The sequence below is a fragment of the Mustelus asterias genome, chromosome 4 (assembly GCF_964213995.1).
Source record: "Mustelus asterias chromosome 4, sMusAst1.hap1.1, whole genome shotgun sequence".
Lineage (NCBI taxonomy): Eukaryota > Metazoa > Chordata > Chondrichthyes > Carcharhiniformes > Triakidae > Mustelus > Mustelus asterias.
The window spans coordinates 44262071-44282259 of record NC_135804.1 but is presented as its reverse complement, the minus strand read 5'-3'; the positions used below and the strand labels follow the sequence as shown (position 1 = coordinate 44282259).

The following is a 20189-nucleotide window of genomic DNA, read 5'->3' as shown; positions in this document are numbered from 1 at the left end:
GTGAATCTTTGGACTTCTCTGCCCAATGAAGCAGTAGAGGCTACCTCGTTAAATGCGTTTAAGTCACAGATAGATAGATTTTTAACCATTAAGGGAATTAAGGTTTATGGGGAGCGGGCGGGAAAGTGGAACTGAACCCACTATCAGATCAGCCATGATCTTATTGAATGGCGGAGCAGGCTTGAGGGGCTAGATGGCCTACTCCTGCTCCTATTTCTTATGTTCTTATAGGAGAGTAGTGGAGGGAAACACTTGACCGGTCCAGCCATCAAAACTGCATCTTCAGCTGTCCGATGGCCTGCCCAGTGGTTGTCCTGTTGAGCAGGTGGTGTTGGTCATATTGCCTCAGTGCTTCTGTCTGGGGCTTCCATCAAGGTCTGACTTCAAGTTAATTCAGCCGCTTATCTCTGTTTTAAAATTGGTACTGTAACCTTGAGACAAATATATAAAAGCCAATTAAGAAACCAGTTTCAAAGAACATTTATTTGTCACAATAATCAGTGAAACAAAGCTATCAATTGATTAAAACACCAAATTTATATTAATCCATTTGCAATCTACTGAGCAGTTCCTTTTAACTGTTCAGTTTGCATGTATTATTAATACTGCCTTTTAAGAGCTGGTTATAGATTATTTAAAGTGAGCTGAAAAATGCCACATGCTGTGCAATGCCTGAGAGGATGGAGTGTTATTAAACTTTTCATTCCTGACCAACACAAGAAAGTTGCAACTAACCTGTAGTTAAGATGGATGTCCGAGGTTAATAATAATTTTAAAATAAGTCTGCCAATGATACTTTTAACTTTGTAATCGTTCAACATCTGGAACATTTACAGGATATGCATAAATAGGGATTTCCTTTCGATACATTGAATCCATTTTAAAACAGTCAACAGTCAGGCTGTAGTTGTATTTCAATTAAACTAATTTCACTCTTTTCATATTGTTTGTGGTGATTTACCTTTCGAATGCTTGGCAGTGCAATTTTATGTGGCATCCATGGACTCTGACAACATTGAAGTCAATGGAAATCAGGGGGAAAATTCTCCACTGGCACGAAGAAAGATGGTTGTGGCTGTTGGAGGCCAATCATCTTAGTCCGAGGACTTGGTGCAGGAGTTTTTGAGAGGTACTGGGCCCTACCATCCTCAGCTGCTCCATCAATGACCTTTCTTCCATCATAAGGTCAGAAGTGGAAATATCACTGCATATTGCAATACTCATGATGTGGAGATGCCGGCATTGGACTGGGGTAAACACAGTAAGAAGTCTCACAACACCAGGTTAAAGTCCAACAGTTATTTGGTATCACGAGCTTTCGGAGTGCTGCTCCTTCATCAGGTGAGTCGCTGGTGTTGTGAGACTTCTTACTATTGCAATACTCAATACAATACAATGGGGGCAATTCTCTGACCTCGCAGCACCTGGTGCAGAACGCACCAATCCTGGAGAGTAGTGTGCGGGCCTAAAAATCAGTTTTGCACCCAACATGAAACAGTTTACAATTGTCATGGCTCCTTTCCAGTGGCATGAACCAGATCATGCCCTTTGGCCAATTTGTATGCGATTGACTGGATCTCAATCTCATTAGCGAGTTTCGCATGCGATCTTCCCCCCTCCTGGAATGTTCCCATCCCTCCAGCAGGAGGTCACGCCAGCGCGAATCACTACTGGTCTCCGCTAGTGGAGACCTGGTGTAATAACAATGCTGGGGGGTTCAGAGGCTATAGAAGTTCCCAGGTGGTCAGGGGCATGGCTGGGCAGTGCCCATCAGGCAGTGCCAACCGGCAATGGCCACCAGGCACCTGGACAGTGCCAGTTGAACACAACCAGTGTGCAAGGGGCAGTGCAAAGGGCCTGGGTGGGGGCTATGATGCAGGAGGAATGCACTGGGGGTATGATGGGGGAGCCATGGGGGGGGGGGGGGGGGGGGGGGGGGCAAGCAGGAGTGGATCATGTCGGTGGGGTCCTGATAGGGGGGCAAGTCAGGGGTCATGACAGCGGGCACGTCAGGTGGACCCATTGGGATGGCTCCAATGTCGATGACCTGTGTCGGGGAGGGGGTGGGATAACATGCTGCTGGTGAGGGAGGGACACCCGATGTCCATGGGGGAAGGGAGGGGTTCTCCCAGTGCACTGTGAGATCGGTGCGAGATGGCACCCGAGCATTCTGAAGCCGGGCTCACCAGTGTGTTTCGGCTCCATGGACAATATCTTTTAAAACTCAGTCGGTTGGTGCTCGCTGTTCCCCCTCTCTGCTTTCGTCACCCCTCCCAATACCAGCACGCAACTCGCCACTCTTCAAAAAAGTGACTGAGTGTGGGAGGATTACGGAGCTCATGAGAGACTGATGGCATCGCTCCTGTTTTCTCTTAGTTATAACACATTAGTCGTATTTTGGGAGAATTCTGCCCCATATCTCTTTTCCATCCTTTTATGGGATGTGGAGATCACTGGCATTTGTTGGCCATCCCTAAGTGCCCTTGAGAAGGTGGTTTTGAGCCAGCTCCTTGAACAGTTGCAGTCCAGCTGGTTACAGGTACACACACAGTGATGATGGGGAGGGAATCTCAGGATTTTGATCCTGCAGCAGTACACGGATGGTGATATAAATTCAAGTCAGAATGGTGTGCGGCTTGGAGAGGAACTTGGAAATAGTGGCATTCCCTGAATCTGCTGGCCTTTTACTTTAGGTAGTAGGGATCACAAGTTTGGAAGGTGTTGCCGAAGGAGTCTTAGTGACTGACTGCAGTGCATCTTGTATATAGCTGCCACTGTGCATCAGTGGATGGAGTGAATGTTTAAAGCAGTGGATGGATGTCGATCAAGCAGACTGTTTTGTTTGGATGGTGTTTAACTTCTTGAACATTGTTGGAGCCACACACCCACTCATCCAGGCAAGTGGAGAATATTCCAACACACTTGCACCTTGTAGATGGTGGACAGGCTTTGGGAAGTCAGGAAGTGAGGTACTTGCCTCAGAATTTCCAGCATCTGACCTACTCTTGTAGCCGCATTATTTATACAGCTGGTCGAGTTCAGTTTCTAGTAAATGGGAATCCTTAAGATAACAGTTGATAGTGGGGGATTGAGTGATGGTAATGCCATTGAATGGTAGGGAGAGATGGTTAGATTCTTTGCTGTTGGAGATGGTCATTGCCTGGTATTTTGTGGCACAAATGTTATTTGCTACTTCTCAGCTCAAGCCTGAATGTTGTCCAGGTCTTGGTGCATATTGGCACGCATTGCTTTGGTATTTGAAGAGTTGCGATCTTAGTTTTGCACCTCAAAGGATGATGATAATCTGGAACTCTCTTTCCTTTCAATTAAATAATGAAAAGCCATTGAGGCTGGGTCAACTGGACAGGCTATTATTTCTATCCACATCAGCTGATATCCCAGATTGATTTGAATTAATTTAGGAAGATCACGGAGATACATCTGATATCTCCAGGTTTCTTGTCTTGGGTGAGTAGGGCTGAGTATGTTAAATGTTATAGGTTGCACTCCCTTTTCAGTTATTTCAAAAACCTTTTATTGATGTTTTGTTTGCACTTCAGTCCCACGCTTCTGATTTATAGGTACCCGATGTAGAGGGGGGGTGGGGAAGGTGGAGGACCTCCTTGGGAAGCTGCTCCTGAGCCAAATGTGCAACTAAAAGATCCAGGGAGCTGGTTACCAAGGGGTCGTCGGACTCAACTGTTCGCCCCTCTGACTAACTGTGGCTACATTTGCAGCCAGGTGTCCCTGGAGAGGGAACATGTGGTGTCCAAGGGCACCATCGAGGCCTTCCATGCCCATTGGGCACCGCAGGGGCTGGGGTGCATTATTGACCCCTTTAATCACATTTTGGTTTGATATTTTAAGTTTCCTTATGCTTTGTTTTTTGTTTTGAGCGGTCCTTTTAAGGGGCTGCCCCTTTTACTTTGTCCCTCAGTTTATTTGATTTAGTTTATTTGATTTACCAAAAAGAATGGTGGAAAGGGCTCAAGTTGTAAGATTTGAGGAAAGAGAATGATTATCATGCCTGCATAGCCTACCAAAATTTCAGTCACTATTCAATCAATTAGACTAGGCAAAGCAATACCCAATCCCCTTGCACTCCTCAATAGTCTTTTAACAGTACTGGATCATTGAGGGCAGTGGAGAATGGGGGGGTTAGTGTCGGTGCAGGGGGCAAGGGTGGAGGCATGGTTTAAGGATGGTGTTTCTAACATCAAGCATCACTAAGATGTAAATGATAGGGAGAGTATGTAATATAACATATTCTTGTCATTTTATATTTATTTCATGTCTCCATCCACAATGGTATGAGCGGAACAGGGCCCCAGATAAAATCAGATGAGGAATGGTTTAAATAAAAGTTGGTCTCCTTATTGTTTTAAGCATTTAATTTAAATGCATGTTACTCCAGATTTTAAGAGCTGTAATCAATCTTCAGAAATAAATTTCAGTTTTTATATTTGATATCGCAAGAAAATACTGTTTGATTTCTGGTTGACATGCTGTGGTCAGTATTTCTGATAAAATTGTAATCATGTCTAATAAAAGATATTTATGATTTCACTGGAAGTGCCAGTGAAAGAAAATCTGACTGAATTTTAGGATATCACTACTGTACATTAAGACCGGGGAAACAACCACAAAAGGTCACTTCTCATTAACTCCCATTTTAAGGAACTTAATGATCAGGTACTAAAATCAGTCAAGTTATATCTAACAGAATTGTTTGCTTTTCAGAGGTGAATAGATAATAACAGTAACAGCATAAATGTATGGAAACGAACCTAAAACTGAACTGATTGAATGAAGACAAAATAATTCAGTCATGCTATAATAAATATGATTAATTATAAAATAATAATTTGAAATACACCTAGTCAAAGTTCACTCCCACTAATTCAAAGTCATATATGTTCATAAAATGAATTGTCCACTCATTCAAATTAAACAAGTTACACAAAATAACATAAGAGTTGTTCACTGCTCAAAAAAATGAATTAACAGATAATGAATAATTAGTAAATTTAAATTGTGTAGATTGGGATAGCTTTTTGGCTCCATTGCCTGAATGGCAATGTGTGAAGCATACCGAGAGTCACTGCAGACAAAAAAAAGGGTACAAATGGAATGAAGGGGGTAGACTCATTGCAAACCTTGATCTTGTTGTGGCACAATAGTTAGCACTGTTGCCTCACAGCGCCAGGGATCCAGGTTCGATTCCCGACTTGGGTCACTCTCTGTGTGGAGTCTGCACGTTCTCCCTGTGTCTGCATGAGTTTTCTCCAGGTGCTCCGGTTTTCTCCCACATGCTGCTTAGGTGCCATTGGCCATGCCAAATTCTCCCTCAGTGTACCCTGTTCTGCTGGTATCATTGTGGATGGAGACATTAAATAAATATAAAATGACAAGAACAGGCGCCAAAGTGTGGCGACTAGATGATTTTCACAGTAACTTCATTGCCGTGTTAATTCATGTAAGCCTACTTGTGACACTAGTGAATAAAATAAACTAAAACAAACTTAAACCTTGTGGTTTCTGAGTTCTCCTAAACCTTTCAATTAAATAACATGTTGTAAATTAATTCCATTTATTCTTTATGTTCAACAGGTACATTATGGCATCATACGTACGATTACACAAGATGCTTCAGTTCTGGAAACATTAGTTATAGAACAGCAAATAGTTAATGAGTTTCAAAGAACTTTGTTCATTGTGTGCTGCAATCTATTTCCTCTGTTAACAGCAGTGTATGATCTCATACTGTGCTAACACAGTATGAGTGTCATTAGTTCCTCCTATGTTCATCTTCTTTGTATTTTGTACTGTACTCATTGGTCCTTTATTTTAGAACTATTCTTCTGCATGGTTAATGAAGATACAAGGGCTAATTTTGCATTATTTTTAAATAAAACAAACACACCACTATTAGGGCTAACCTTAAGATTTTATATCTTGTTTTGGACATAATAAAGGCAAAGTTACATGTTACGATTCCTATAGAGACTGATAACTTTTAAAAGAAAGGAATCTTCATGAAGTCAACAGCAAGAAAACCAAAGGACAAGATTTCACTTTTTAAAGCTTTTACTGTTACAAATGAACAAAAATCAATATGATTCAAACAGAACTAACAGGCAAAGGATATTTCAAATAAAAAGATAAATTTCACTGTTGATAGTCAATACAAAAATGATACATCTCATTTAATCACAAGCACATTACTTTCTGGAAATGTGAGCCATGTGAAATCTCATAGTCTTTCCAACTTGGCCTCTGCTCTGTATGGTCTCTCGCTCCCCACTCAATCATTTCAGTCTTTGAGTTGTTTCACCAGCAGGAGTATTTCATCTGAGGTACCCGGACATGGTTATCATCAACAAGGTATATGTATATGAACAGACTCTCACTTGAGTAACAGTCGTTATGGCACAGAATCTCCAGAGACTCCCTTTTCCATCCCGGTCAATGATCTGGTGAGCACTGGCAACACTGAAAAAGAGCAATAGGTCAGGTCCAATCCGCAATGCATTGCCCTTCCTGTCTTCAGCACTCTGCTCTTTCCAATTGTATAACACACACAGTAACACAGTCCCTCCTCTATTCTCAGAGACCTTCTTTAACACCAGGATCTGTTCAAAGACTGCCAAACAGAAAACTGTCCCATTCGAAGAGAACCCTGCTTGTTTCCTCTTTGCGTGGATTCTCAGCATGTTATGAACTGCCAGATAGAAAACACAGGCTGACCCAACCTTACTGCAATTAGCTTCCTACTTTACCCTTTTTTCTTAGCTAATAATTGCCATGCAAAACCCAGATCATATGGATATTCCTTAGAAATTAATTATGTCATAATCAGGAAACCCCCTCTTTCAGAATAGTTCCCAGCCCACTTTGGTTTTAAAGGGATGTCATACAAAAAGAAAATACAGGCTTCCAAAAAGCACGTGAATTGCACATGTAAGATAACTTTCTGCGTTGAGTAGAATTTTCATGACAAATCAGATTACGAGGATAAAATGACTCATGATTTTCAGCAAGTCAGCAGTTTTTCTAAATCTTTAATTAACTATGGAAATATTCTGTACCCTGTATGAAGGTCAGGTTAATCCTGGAGAATCTTGATTACAAACAGTAGGGTATCGCTGCCCTCAGGTGCAAAGATGTCCTGTTCCCTTGTGAAGCTCCAACACTAAACGTAAGATTTTCACTTTGTAAGCATTGATTTGTACCATGCACAATCTTTGTTATTTGGAACTTTTTAAAACTAAATTTGTTTTCTTCTTCATTAGAAGTAAATGCAGAAATGATTGCGGTATTGTACAAAATCATGAGTATTAACATTTTAAAATGTTTTCTTTAACACTAATCACATCACTGTAAAGTTGACATGTAGTAGTTTTAAATTTGAATTACATTTCCTCATGGCTTCTGTCTCAGAATGGTACTGTGAGGTGCCTGCCTCTTAACTTATAACATTCAGCATTGCACATTAGAATACTTCTTAGAACAAGTTTGAGCATAGATGGAGACTGTGTCCATGATATTAATGGAGAGGTGAAGAGGGATTGTTCCTGCAAATGAGAATTTAAGAAATAATGGCAACTGGATGGTCCTGCTGAATTTAATGGCAGGACCTCGATGGAATTTCATTCATTCCACTTCTGGTCCAGCAGCCAGCCAGATTGAAGGCTCCTGTCAATGAGAGAGGATTGAAAACTGTTGCAGGAGTTACATGGCAGCACGGATTAAGGAACAGAAGGAAAGCTTGCAAGGGTGTGAGGATGTGGAATGGGTGGGATCATTAGGAGGAAGGCCCATCACGGGAGGTCTGAAGATTGTGATGGGGGTTGGTCAGCCAATCACTGCAAGGGAGAGATTGCAGAGGTTTTTTTGAGGCATAAGGAAAGCAGTGTTTCTTTTCTTGACCCACAAGCAGTGCCGAAAAAGTACTTACTGCTGACTCTGGCAGCTCCAGCATCCCTTTAGCTGCCAGGTTTCACCAAGCCCTAGGAACCCTGGCCTGTAGTTGTTAAAGAAATGAAAATGACTTTCAAAATCTGAAGGATGAAACCCTGTTTAAATAGTGTGGGTTATTGTGAGATGCTTACGCTTGTACACACATTCATGGTGATTTGAGGTCTGTTCTCACATATTTATAAATTTACCCTCTCTAACACTCTGTCGTGCACAATTCCCTTTGCCTCGCTCCTGTGTCTTTTCCATTTGACAAAAGGTTTTCTTTCCAGATTCCAATGCCATGAGTTTTCCTTCAAGCAATGTTACTTTACTTTTTTTAGTTTTACTGCTGCCTATATATTTAATCACCTGATTCTGCTCTGTGGTTGTTTGATTTAACTGCAGGCTCTTATTATTTAAAATTCCACTTTTTTTACAATTACATGAGCAACATACTTTAAAAATATGGACTTGTGGCACTGATTCCACACCTTGAGTGGTATAGGTGCTCAAACTGTGTGAAACCAAAGACCACACCAAGAAACATAGTCAGGGAACAGAACAGGGAAAATAATTGTGGACATTCATTTGATTAGAGTTGGTGCATGTGCTAGTTGTGCATTTAGATTAGAGGAAGAATTGCTTTCTGTAGTTGGATTATGAAACCATTGGAAAAGAACATATTCACATTACTACACAAAGTGACTGAAGCAATTCTTCCCCCACTTATCAATTAGCAATAATAGAATGTGAACCTCTGTGCACATAGGGCGGCATGGTGGCACAGTGGTTAGCACTGCTGCCTCACTGCGCCAGGGACCCGGATTCGATTCCCAGCTTGGGTCACTGTCTGTGTGGAGTTTGCACGTTCTCCCGTGTCTGCGTGGGTTTTCTCCAGGTGCTCCAGTTTCCACCCACAGGCTGAAAGACGGGCTGGTTAGGTGTATTGGCCATGCTTAATTCTCCCTCAGTGTATCTGAACAGGTGCCAGAGTGTGGGGACTGGGGGATTTTCACAGTAACTTCATTGCAGTGTTAGTGTAAGCCTACTTTTGACACTAACAAATAAATAAATTTTCAAATATTCAACCCATTGTTCCTAGGCAGAATGTGCTTTAACATATTGCTGGGTTATTGTTTTGCTTGTTAAGTAATTACTAAACAGAAATTGATGCAAATTTACTCAGGATTCAATTGATTTGCATATTACATTAATTCTGCACAGGAGGTTCACCAGCATGTAAGGGGGACCTTCAGGAATCAAAACTAGCCAGTTCTCTGTGAGTGCTATCAAGCTGCCCTTCACTTCAATATTAGTGAGGGACAGTGCTAAAGGAGACTGCTCTTTGCCAGGGACACAATCTCTGATTTCTACACAGCCCCTGAAGGCAGCTATGTTGTTAGAGTACAACATCCAGCCAGCATTCTCAGTGGAAGTGAAAGTCATCGTTGCACTAAACTTCTGCACTACAAGATCCTTCCATGCACCAGCAGGAGACATCAGTCAGATCAGCCTGTGTATGATTTGCAGCTGCATCACAAAGGTAACAAATGTCTTCTCTCACAACATGTCTCCATATATCACATTCAACATCGGCATACAGCGCCAGCTGGAGAGACAGACTCAACAGCAACGCTGACAAGGTAGCACTCCTCAATATTGTCCTAAGACCTAGGAGGGGGGCAGACTTCAATCCACCACCTTGCAACTCAGAGATAAGAGTGTTCCCAGCTGAACCAAGTTGACACATGCTGTATTTAGAGCAGAGAACACTTGCTACACAACACTGCTCAGCGGGGCTACAGAATTCAAAACTTTATCTAGACCAACTTTCAGAATCTTGGGTAATGAAGCAAGTGACTTGCCAACCAGGGCATCAAGAAATATCTTCCATTTTGCTGATCTCCCCATGAGTCTGGAAACATGATTTGACACTGTAGGGCATGTGGCCATATGGGAACCTCCACACAGCAACAAGCAGCCTTTTTTACCCACCACTTGTTTAGATTCTTCACCTGTGATCAACAACTCACCATGAATTTATCCCTCAAACTCATGGACGTCATCTGGAATCAGAAGCTTGCAGCACAGAAGGAGACCATTTGGCTCAATGTGCCTGTGTCTGCTCTTTGAAAGAGCTATCTAATTAGTTCCACTTCTCTGCTTCTTCCCCATGGCCTTGCAAATATTTACTGTATATTCAATTCCCTTTGAAAGTTACTGCTGAATCTGCTACTCCCACCTCTACAGACAGCGTATGCATGCGGACTGTGGCTAATTACCTATTACCTATTCCAGATTATAATCATTTACTGTGTATAAAAAATCTTTTCTCCTCTCTGCTCTGATTTTTTTTGCTAAATAGATCTGTGTCCTCTGGTTATAAATCCTCCTACTAGTGGAGTATTCTTGCACTTGAGGTCAGGAGGTTGCAGGTTCAAGTCTCACTCCAGGACTTGAGCACAAAAATCAAGGTTGACACTTCAATGAAGAACTAAGGGAAGCTATATTGTTTCAAGTGCTGCCTTTTGTATAAGACATTAAGCTGAAGCTCCGTCTTCCCTCTAAGTGAGGGGTGAAAAAGTCCCACAGCACTATTTCAAGGAGTAGGGCAATTGTCTCTGGTGCCCTGGCCAATATTTAATTGCTCGATCAACTGCACAAAAATAGATTATCTGGATATTAGCACATTGCTGTTGGTGGAAACTTGCTGTGCACAATTTGGCTCCTGATGTTCCCACAATAGTGTCTACATTTCAAAAATACTTCATTGACTGCAAAACATTGGGATGTCCTGTCATTCCAAAAGGTACTATATAAATTCAATTATTTTTTCCTTATGATCAAAATCATTCATAATTTTGAATGCTTCTATTAATCATCCCTCTTCTAAGATGAACAAACACAGGTACTCAATTGTCTCCATGTAACTGAAGACCATTATACCAGATTTAATACTGGTAAATCTCTTTCTCCAAGGCCTCCGCATTCTTCCGAAAACACTCCAGCTGAGGTTTATCCTTGCAAGCCGAAATAGCTCAGTTGGGAGAGCGTTAGACTGAAGATCTAAAGGTCCCTGGTTCAATCCTGGGTTTGGCATGAGCCCACCTGCTGGCTTTCTTTGCTATCTGCTAGTTATCTTTGGTCAGCATGGTGGTACATTAGTTAGCACTGGTGCCTCAGCGCCAGGGACCCAGGTTCGATTCCGGCCTCGGGTGACTGTGTGGAGTTTGCACATTCTCCCCGTGTCTGCGTGGGTTTCCTCCGGGTGCTCTGGTTTCCACCCACAGTCCAAAGATGTGTGGGTTAGGTTGATTAGCCATGCTAAATTGACCCTGGTGTCAGGGGGATTAGCAGGATAAATGTGTGGGGTTACGGGGATAGGGACTGGGTGGGATTGTGGTCGGTGCAGACTCAATGGGCTGAATGGCCTCCTTCTGCACTGTAGGGATTCTATGATTAACCAGCACCTTATGAAGGTTGAACAAAACCCCTGTGCTCTATGGGCGCTGCAAGATGTTGTCTGCTTTGAGTAAGGTGGTTGCGACTGACAGTCCCACAGGACTGGTTTTGTCCTCTTTGACTTTCTAAAGTCAAAGAGGACTGGTACAGGATGAGAATATGGAAACTGACATTTCAGTGACATTACATGGTGTGTTTCATGCCAGAACACAAATGCACTTTGAACCTGATCGCCTCACAAGTTGCTGAAGCCTCTGCTTAATCATAGGTTTGTCTTTCTAACTCACAGAGGGAAATTTTGCCATTTCCGTGCACCAATAACCATGATCCAGTGAGCTACTCCAGTGACTTTCTTGCTTTTTCCACTGGTGTTCAAATATACACATCCCACTGGCTGGATTAATGTACTAATCACTATTTGCAGCATTTGCGCACCCACTGAGGGGGTTTCCAGGTAATTCAATCGTATTATTCCAAGTGCAATTTGGCCGTCAGTCAGAGAAAATACCCTGGACAAACCTGGGTGTTCCTGAGAGTTCAGTAAAAAGAGGGCAGTGTGGTATGGAATTAACCCATAACCCATAAAGCACAGGGGTTTTGTTCAACTTCATAAGTTACTGGTTAAGCCTCAGCTGGAGTATTTTCGGAAGAATGCGAAGGCCTTAAATAAAGAGAAGAGATTTACCAGTATTATATCTGGTATAATGGCCATCAGTTACATGGAAACAATTGAAAACCTGGGATTGTTCATCTTCGGGCAGGAAGGGTTAATAGAAGCATTTAAAATTATGAATGTCTTTGATCATAAACAATGCCAATAGCACAGCCAAGTTTTTCCAGTGAAAAATATTGGAGGCACAAAGTTTTAGGTTAAACAAATTAATGGAAAAGAACATGCAGAAGAAAGGGTAGATTTATCTTATGACCAGGAATTTGCCCTTGTTCTGTTACTAATTGATCTTTATTCCTTAGTTTGAAGTAGAATAACTTGTGGATACATTACTAATTGAAAACGTAGCAAACTTTATTGGAATGCTGACATTTGAACACCACATTCTGACTGAATAATACTACTGTGGTAAGTTGGTACACTTATGAATTGAGTTTGTTTACTTTATCGGCATGGATTATTAATAATGTTCAAAGAATTATACTGTAAATTACTGAAGGCAAAGTCAACTCACAATGTTGAGTCTCAGAATAAGACGTCGGCAATTTAGGAACAACAGGAAATTTGTTCGCTCAAATGCTTGTGGATCTTTGGAATTCTCTACCCGAAAGATCAGCTAGTGCTCAGGTGTTGAATAGATTCGAGACAGATTGATAGATGTTTGGATATTAAGTGAATCAGGGAATACGGGGAGAGTGCAGGAAGCTGGAGTTCAGATTGAAGATTAACACCGGCTGCACCGAATGCCAGAGTCGATTTGAAGGGCCAAATGGCCTACTCTTAATCTTATTCCTTACATTTCTACCCTATCAGGAAAAAGGTATTTTTAAGTGGAATAGTTTATTCATAACAAGAACTCAATGTCAAAAATCAATGAGAAAATATCCCTATCTGGATAAATCATCGCTAAAAGTGAAGGAAATTATACTTCAGTAGCTGTCCCTCACTCCTCACATTTAAGAACAACATTTTATTATTTGTTAAAGCCTCAGTTTTTTTTCAGGCCCCTGCCCTCAGTCACTTATTAGGCTCCATATTGAATATCTCCAATTGGAATTTTGTCTTTCCAAACACCAAATTAGTTTCACCCGTGGTGAGATCTGAGAATCTTTAGCTCTGTATCTACCTCCCAAATGGTTTTAGTGTATAAATAAAACATTTGGTATGGTACTAAATTATATAGACCAGAAAAGGCATTGGTTCAATAGCTAATCTGTGCTAATTTAACTAATTTCAACCTATGGACTCGTAGAGTTGCTAAAATCAGCATCAAAAATCCAAAGTAGGGAGCAGGGTGGGGGAGGGATGGAATTTAGCCTATCTTTCTGCTGCGGGTCACATTCAATGGCCAGAACTTTAACACTGTGTAGAGGTTTGAAGCTCTTCATCAGTCACTGGAACAAAACCACTTGGACAAGTTGCAAGATGGAAGTCTGTGGTTGAGTCAATTCTGAAAAGAGAGGAGTCAAGAAGATTGAATATAAAAACAATTATAGTAAGTCCTCACTTTAAGTCATCCCACTTAACGGGCGTGATTTTCCTGAATCTGGACTAAGTGTCCATGACAGCAGGAAAACCGGAGTGTTTCCCATTGGTGCTGGCAGCATCAGTCAGGTGGGACTCACCCATCTGATGGATGCAAATTCATGCATCCTGCAAATCACAACAACCAGTCCGGCTTTTAAGGGTTCGGGGAACCATTTTAAAGGGTGCCCCGATCTCCGCCATCAGAGACAAGCCCCTAACCCCCAGAGGTGGAAATGGTGACACCCCCCCTGCTGACCAGGGGAGAACCACCAACTCCTCATCAAAAATGGGCATCCTCCACCCCCGCCACCCAAATAACGGATCACCCCCCTCCCCCCACACCATGCAGACATGAGGGTGACCTGACTCGATGCCACCTTCCCCCCCCCTCAGACCCCCACCCTCACTCAGGCCCCCTTCAGGCCCAGCACCTCGGCAGTGCAAACAATGCACTGCCCCCTGTCACCGACACCTTGGCCTGGCATCTTACATCCTGAAGGGGGGGGGTCATTGGGTAAATCCAGAGCACATGTGCCCTCTCCCACTGCCAGGCTGCAAAGGAATGGACCCCCAAGAGTCCTGGGGTTAGGTGGGCTCGGGCTGGGGACAAGAGTGTTGACCTTGCCACCTTCCCCCGGGTCACAACTTCAGAGCTAAGTGTTTTTCAGTTCCTCTTTTGTGTAAACATTATGGTTAGGAACAATGAGGGTACTTGACATGCATTCAAGCGTGAAGGGAAAGGTAAATAAACACAGCTGACTGCATGCTGTGTAAAACCCTTAAGCTGCCAGTCAAATGACAATTAAAAGGACGCGACGGGAATTAAATGGTAACAGAGGTTTTGAAATGGTTGCAAGGTATTTCAAAGACTCTGAGCTGTGGAGATGGGAATTCTCCCCGAGTAAAAGTGACTGTCTTCTGACAATCAGAGGACTTCAAAGGGGTCTGTTCATAACTGCGGCTTGCTAGAGAGAGAGAGAGAGATCCCTGATGCAGAATGGAGTGCTGCTGTGATTTAAAAGCCTACCAGGTGACCAAGAGGCATGGAGATTTAAGTAACCAAGGCACTTCAAAGTTCTCAGAGATGGCAGGCAGGAATGAAGATGTTGAACAGAGCGCTGCTTGAAATCACCATGCCAGGGGTGATCTTCAAGTCTGCCAGGGCTAGGAAGAAGTCTCACAACACCAGGTTAAAGTCCAACAGGTTTATATGGTAGCAAATACCATAAGCTTTTGGAGCTTGCTGCTCCTTCGTCAGATGGAGTGGTCTCTGTTCTCCAACAGTGCACAGACACAGAAATCAAGTTACAGAATACTAATTAGAACAACCTGGCTGGCTGTAGAGATTTGCATTCTAATTAGTATTCTGTAACTTGATTTCTGTGTCTGTGCACTGTTGGAGAACAGAGACCACTCCATCTGACGAAGGAGCAGCAAGCTCCGAAAGCTTATGGTATTTGCTACCAAATAAACCTGTTGGACTTTCACCTGGTGTTGTGAGACTTCTTACTGTGCTTATCCCAGTCCAACGCCGGCATCTCCACATCAGGGCTAGGAAGGGCAGTCCAGCCACACGACCCCCCATCCCGGGGGAGAGTGATGGGGTCAACCCCTTGCCCCCAGCCCGAGCCCATCCAATCTCCCAGGACCCTTGGGGGAACCTGTGCAGCCTGGTAACGGCAGAAAGGTGAATGGCTATTGGACCTACCTCCTTGACACCCCTTGGGTCATTATCAGCCCGGTGCATTTCCCTATGGGGAGGCGGGTGCAAGGCAGGAGGCTGCTGAATGAGCTGCCCAGCCCACTAATTGTATTATAATTTAGCGGGTTTGTACAATTTTTGGGATCTGCCCAGTCTGGGTTATTTGGCCATCGCCCCATTCAGCAGGGCATCAGGATTCCCGCTGGCCATCTGACATGACTGGAGAAACCCTCCTTTGTTGTCTGGTTTTAAAGTCATTTAAAGCCTGTTATTCTGATTTGCGTTGTCACTTAAGTTTTTAGTTTATTTATTAGTGTCACAGGTAGGTTTACATTAACACTGCAATGAAGTTACTGTGAAAATCCCCTAGTCATCACACTCCGGTGCCTGTACGGGTACACTAAGGGAGAATTTAGCATGGCCAATGCACCTAACCAGCTCGTCTTTTGGACTGTGGAAGGAAACCGGAGCACCCGGAGGAAAACCACGCAGACACGGGTAGAACGTGCAGACTCCGCATAGACAGTGACCCAAGCCAGGAATTGAACCCAGATCGCTGGCGCTGTGAGGCAGCAGTGCTAACCACTCTGCCACCATGCCGCGCCGTTAGGTTGCTCCCGTGCATTGGCAGCATAAAGTTGCATGTCATCATCGCGTGTCTTTGCACATAGTCATCGCAGATCAGTGAGCGAATAGAAATGCTATTGACCTGAATCTGTGGAGATTTGAACAAAGAATACTGGAAACCTACCTGAAGGTCATTGAAGGGTGAGGGTAACCATCTGTGACATAGGATTAAATATTTTCTTCGAAGGATGAAGAATGCTCAGGAAGAAAATCAGTGGGGCAACCAAACACAATGGGCAGAGATAAAAGGAGATGTGAAAATGTAATGCAGCGTTTCATGACTGAAAGGTTACCAAAAGATTTTCTTTTAAATATGCATTTAACTGTAAGACTGCATGAGCTGCAGAATAAAGCATTTAGGGGACAAGGTTTCTGAATGTTACAGAGGTTTTCAGTGGAGTCTAGGGTCAGAGGACCAAACTTACAGGCTTCACCTTGGCTTCTAATCTTAGAATAATCAAATTATATAGCTCAGAAGGAAGCCATTCAGCCTATCAAGCCTATGCCAGCTCCTTGTAATAGCTATTCAACTAGTCCCACCCCCCTGCCCTTTGCCTGTAGGCTTCTAATGTTTTCCCTCCTATTTCTACAGCATTCCTTTTACATTTAGTGACTTATTCTCTTTGCAAGTTATTTCAGCTCGGAAAGCGTGGTTCTGCACATGTGCAGTACAGTATTTCAACTTGTACATTGCTGCTTCCAAGCAAATAATATCAGAAGGAACCTTACATTGGCTTTAACGTTGATTCCCATGGGCACCCATGGTTCACTTAAAGTTGTTTCACTTAAAATCACGGTTTTCAGGAATGCAATGACAACTCTAAGTGAGGACTTACTGTAGAAGTTTTATTGCACTATTCGTGACAGGACCCCAAATGATTCATGTTCAACATGAGTTCCGGTTTTCGTTAAAACCAGGAACAAACCTGTACATGTGACAGAAAGAATTTTAATTGAAAATTATGTAACTTCTATCAATGTAAACTTTCAACCAGGGGCCAGAATTCGCCAATGTCGTACGCTCCCACCACCACTCTCAGTGAGAACGGAGAATTTGGCGCACAGCCAAATCTCCATTCACAGCAGCGGGACTGGAGAATCCCAGCTGCGGATGAGTTCGGAGAATCCTGGCCAAGATTCTTTCAGATCGTTCCATCAGTAAATAAAAACTAACAGTAAATTTTAGTTAAGTCACATTTCTCTTTTAACATACCAACGCCACAGACACTGTGAACTTCTGATTTCAACTCCCAGAATTCACTACATTACTCATGCACAGGGTGGAATTCTCCCAGCAGCTCCAATGGTGGGCAGGGGTCGGGAGAATTTGATTGGAGTGCAAAAATCGGTTTCACGTCAGTGTGAATTTCCAGCGGTATCTTCCATTAGTGCATGCCGTGGCAGATCGGGAATTCCAGTAAAGGGATGCAGGTAAAGGTCCACCGGGATCTTTCACCCTTGCCTGATTCCCCACTGGCCCAGAGGAAATGTATACGGGTGCAAAACACACTGGGAACAACATGCCATGCAGATGTGGGGACTTACCTGAAGGATGCCAGTGGCTACCTCCGGAGTTCATAATAGAGGCCATCGGTAAACCTAGACCCCAGAACACCATAGCAGTGGATGCAGGAGAGTATTGACAGGTGGATCTTCCGGATACAGTGCCATCGAGGAGATCCATTTTGCACCCTCAGGATTTGCCTGCAGATCCATCTTCATTTTCAGGAGGTCCATCTTCATTCTTCGATAGTGAGTCAGTGATGATAGAATCATAGAATCCCTACAGTGCAGAAGGAGGCCATTCAGCCCATCGAGCCAGCACTGACAACAATCCCACCCAAGCTCACCTTCACAACCCCACGTATTTACCTTGCTAATCCCCCTGACACTAAAGGCCTGATTTTACCATCAAGTTGCGCCCGTTTTCAACCAAAACTTGGTAAAGTCGGGCGTGAGGCGAGTAGCACGATCCGCACCTGCCTCCGCGCCAGTTCCCCCTTTATCAAGGCCTGAAAATATCCACGATCGAGACCATGGCCGAAACGGGCGTGACGGCCATTTAAATGCATTTGCATGCATTCAAATTGACTTGATGGGCTGCACGCCCAATCTTACTGGCACTTCCCCCTTTACCACCGTGTTCACCAATCCAGATTCAGCGCGAAACAGACATGCTGCACTGAAGTCCGATTCGGGCGCTCCAATTAGTGAGGAGGTAGGTGCCGAGCTTCCCGACGGCTCTCTGCTTGACATCAGTGGTGGTGGGGGGGTGGGAGGGGGGTGTCCGCTGCCACTCTGCCTGTGATCAGTGAGGGGGAAGGGGGGTCCGCTGCCACTCTGCCTGACATCAGTGGTGGGTCAGGCGGGGGGGGGGGAGATTAGGGGTCAGTAATGTTGTAGGAGTTGGGCAATGTCTGCGGGGCCCAGGGGGAGGCATTATCCGGCCCGGGAGTGATGTGGCAGGGGAGCCGTATTCTATCATTTTTTGTCTGTGCATGCGCAGTTGGAGGTGCCAATCAGAGCTGCAGGATTTCGGGCGCACTAAGCCCTGCCCACAGGTTTGTGCAGCACGATTCAGAATTGCTGATATTTTTTCAGGCAGAGTGCGTATGGAGGTGCCTGAGAACGGGTCTAAAAGTCGGATCTGAAACACTCCCAGTTTCAAGTCCGCCCAGCACTTAGAATCAAAATGGTAAAATAGGGCCCTAAGGTCAATTTAGCATGGCCAATCAACCTAACCCGCACATCCTTGGATTATGGGAGGAAACTGGAGCACCCAGAGGAAATCCACATAGACACGGGAAGAACATGCTAACTCCACACAGACAGTCACCTGGGGCCGGAACTGAACCCGGGTGCCAGGCGCAGTGAGACAGCAGTGCTAACCACTGTGCCACCATGCCACCTAAAATAAGCAGGAGATGGACATGTCAAATAAGGAAGTAGGTGAGAATATTGCAGATGTCCTAACAATAGTTTTTCAAATGATGTTGGGCAACTTTTCAATATGCCACCCGGATACGATGGAGGACTACGCGCAATCAGGTCTTGCCCACCGTGGAAAATGGCGCAAAACACCCGGGCGCATAATGAATGCGGTCGGGGCCAGAAGATACGGTGTGGTTCCCCATTGGCCTCCACAGCGGGAAAGACTCCACATTCCCGCCCACAGTGTTGCCACAGAAAATGGAAAGTGGGTGTTTGTTCAGCTTCCTGCACTCCCTGCAAGTGTTCTCTTGAAAACGCAATCACTAATCAATTCCAGTCGGATCCAAAACAAAATTACTTTGGCAATAAATATTTCAACCATCCAGTCGGGGAAGTTAAAATGTGTGAAGTGACAGGCAAGGACATCTCGGTTGGTGACAGCAACCTCTTGTGGGAGGTCAACCAACAGATCAGAGCAAGCAGTTGCTACCTAATCAAAGGTTTGTTGGGGAAGAATGCATCAAACTCTAACAAGAACGCAGATAAGGTAGAAATACCCTTGAGCTACCCTCAATGTTCCAGATGTTGGGCAAGAAGGAAAAGAGTTTGAAAAAAAAGCTGAAAGAATATCCTGCCAGGCAAATCAGGCTTCAAATTCCTTTACATTTTTACAATTAACAGTCAAGAGGAATGCCAATCTGATTACACAAATCCTCATTATTTAATTTAAGGTGGCCTATCTCATTATAAGGATTCGTCAGCCCTGCAATAAAATCAAGTTGCCACATTTACAAGATTTTAAACTGCATTTCATACACATACATCGCATGCCTGCAATGTTGTACAACATGAACGGGTCATGTCAAAAAGTTGATACTTTGGAAAGTTTTGATGTACAGCTGGGGGGATGGGGGAGACACAGTAAGAAGTTTAACAACATCAGGTTAAAGTCCAACAGGTTTATTTGGTAGCAAAAGCCACACATGACCACGGGATGGGGGAGATACAGTGATAGTCAAAGGCAACGTTCTATCTCCTTTAAAAATTATAATACTGCCCTAAGCCATCTTCTCTGGGCCAGCAAGTATAACCATTGCCAAATTAACAGTGATTATAGTTTGTATCTGGTTCCACGAAATGATCATTCTTCTTTGTTTGAAAGGAAGTAAGACAAAGTGGAGTGTGTAGTTTATCAAGACCATTCTTTTTTCCCCCCACTCATGGCTACATTTAGGGGATCACAAATTTAAAAGTTATGAAAAATGAATTGCACAAAAGTTGCTTGTCATGCAATTTGAGACACTGAAGGGG

At 43.6% G+C, this 20189-nt stretch overlaps 1 non-coding gene across 1 annotated transcript; it reads left to right on the top strand.

Moving 5' to 3' along the window:
- Positions 1-10986: 10986 nt before the first annotated feature.
- On the top strand, positions 10987-11058 carry trnaf-gaa (transfer RNA phenylalanine (anticodon GAA)). The gene has a single exon. It is a non-coding gene; the product is annotated as a tRNA-Phe (tRNA).
- The last annotated feature ends 9131 nt before the right edge of the window (positions 11059-20189 follow it).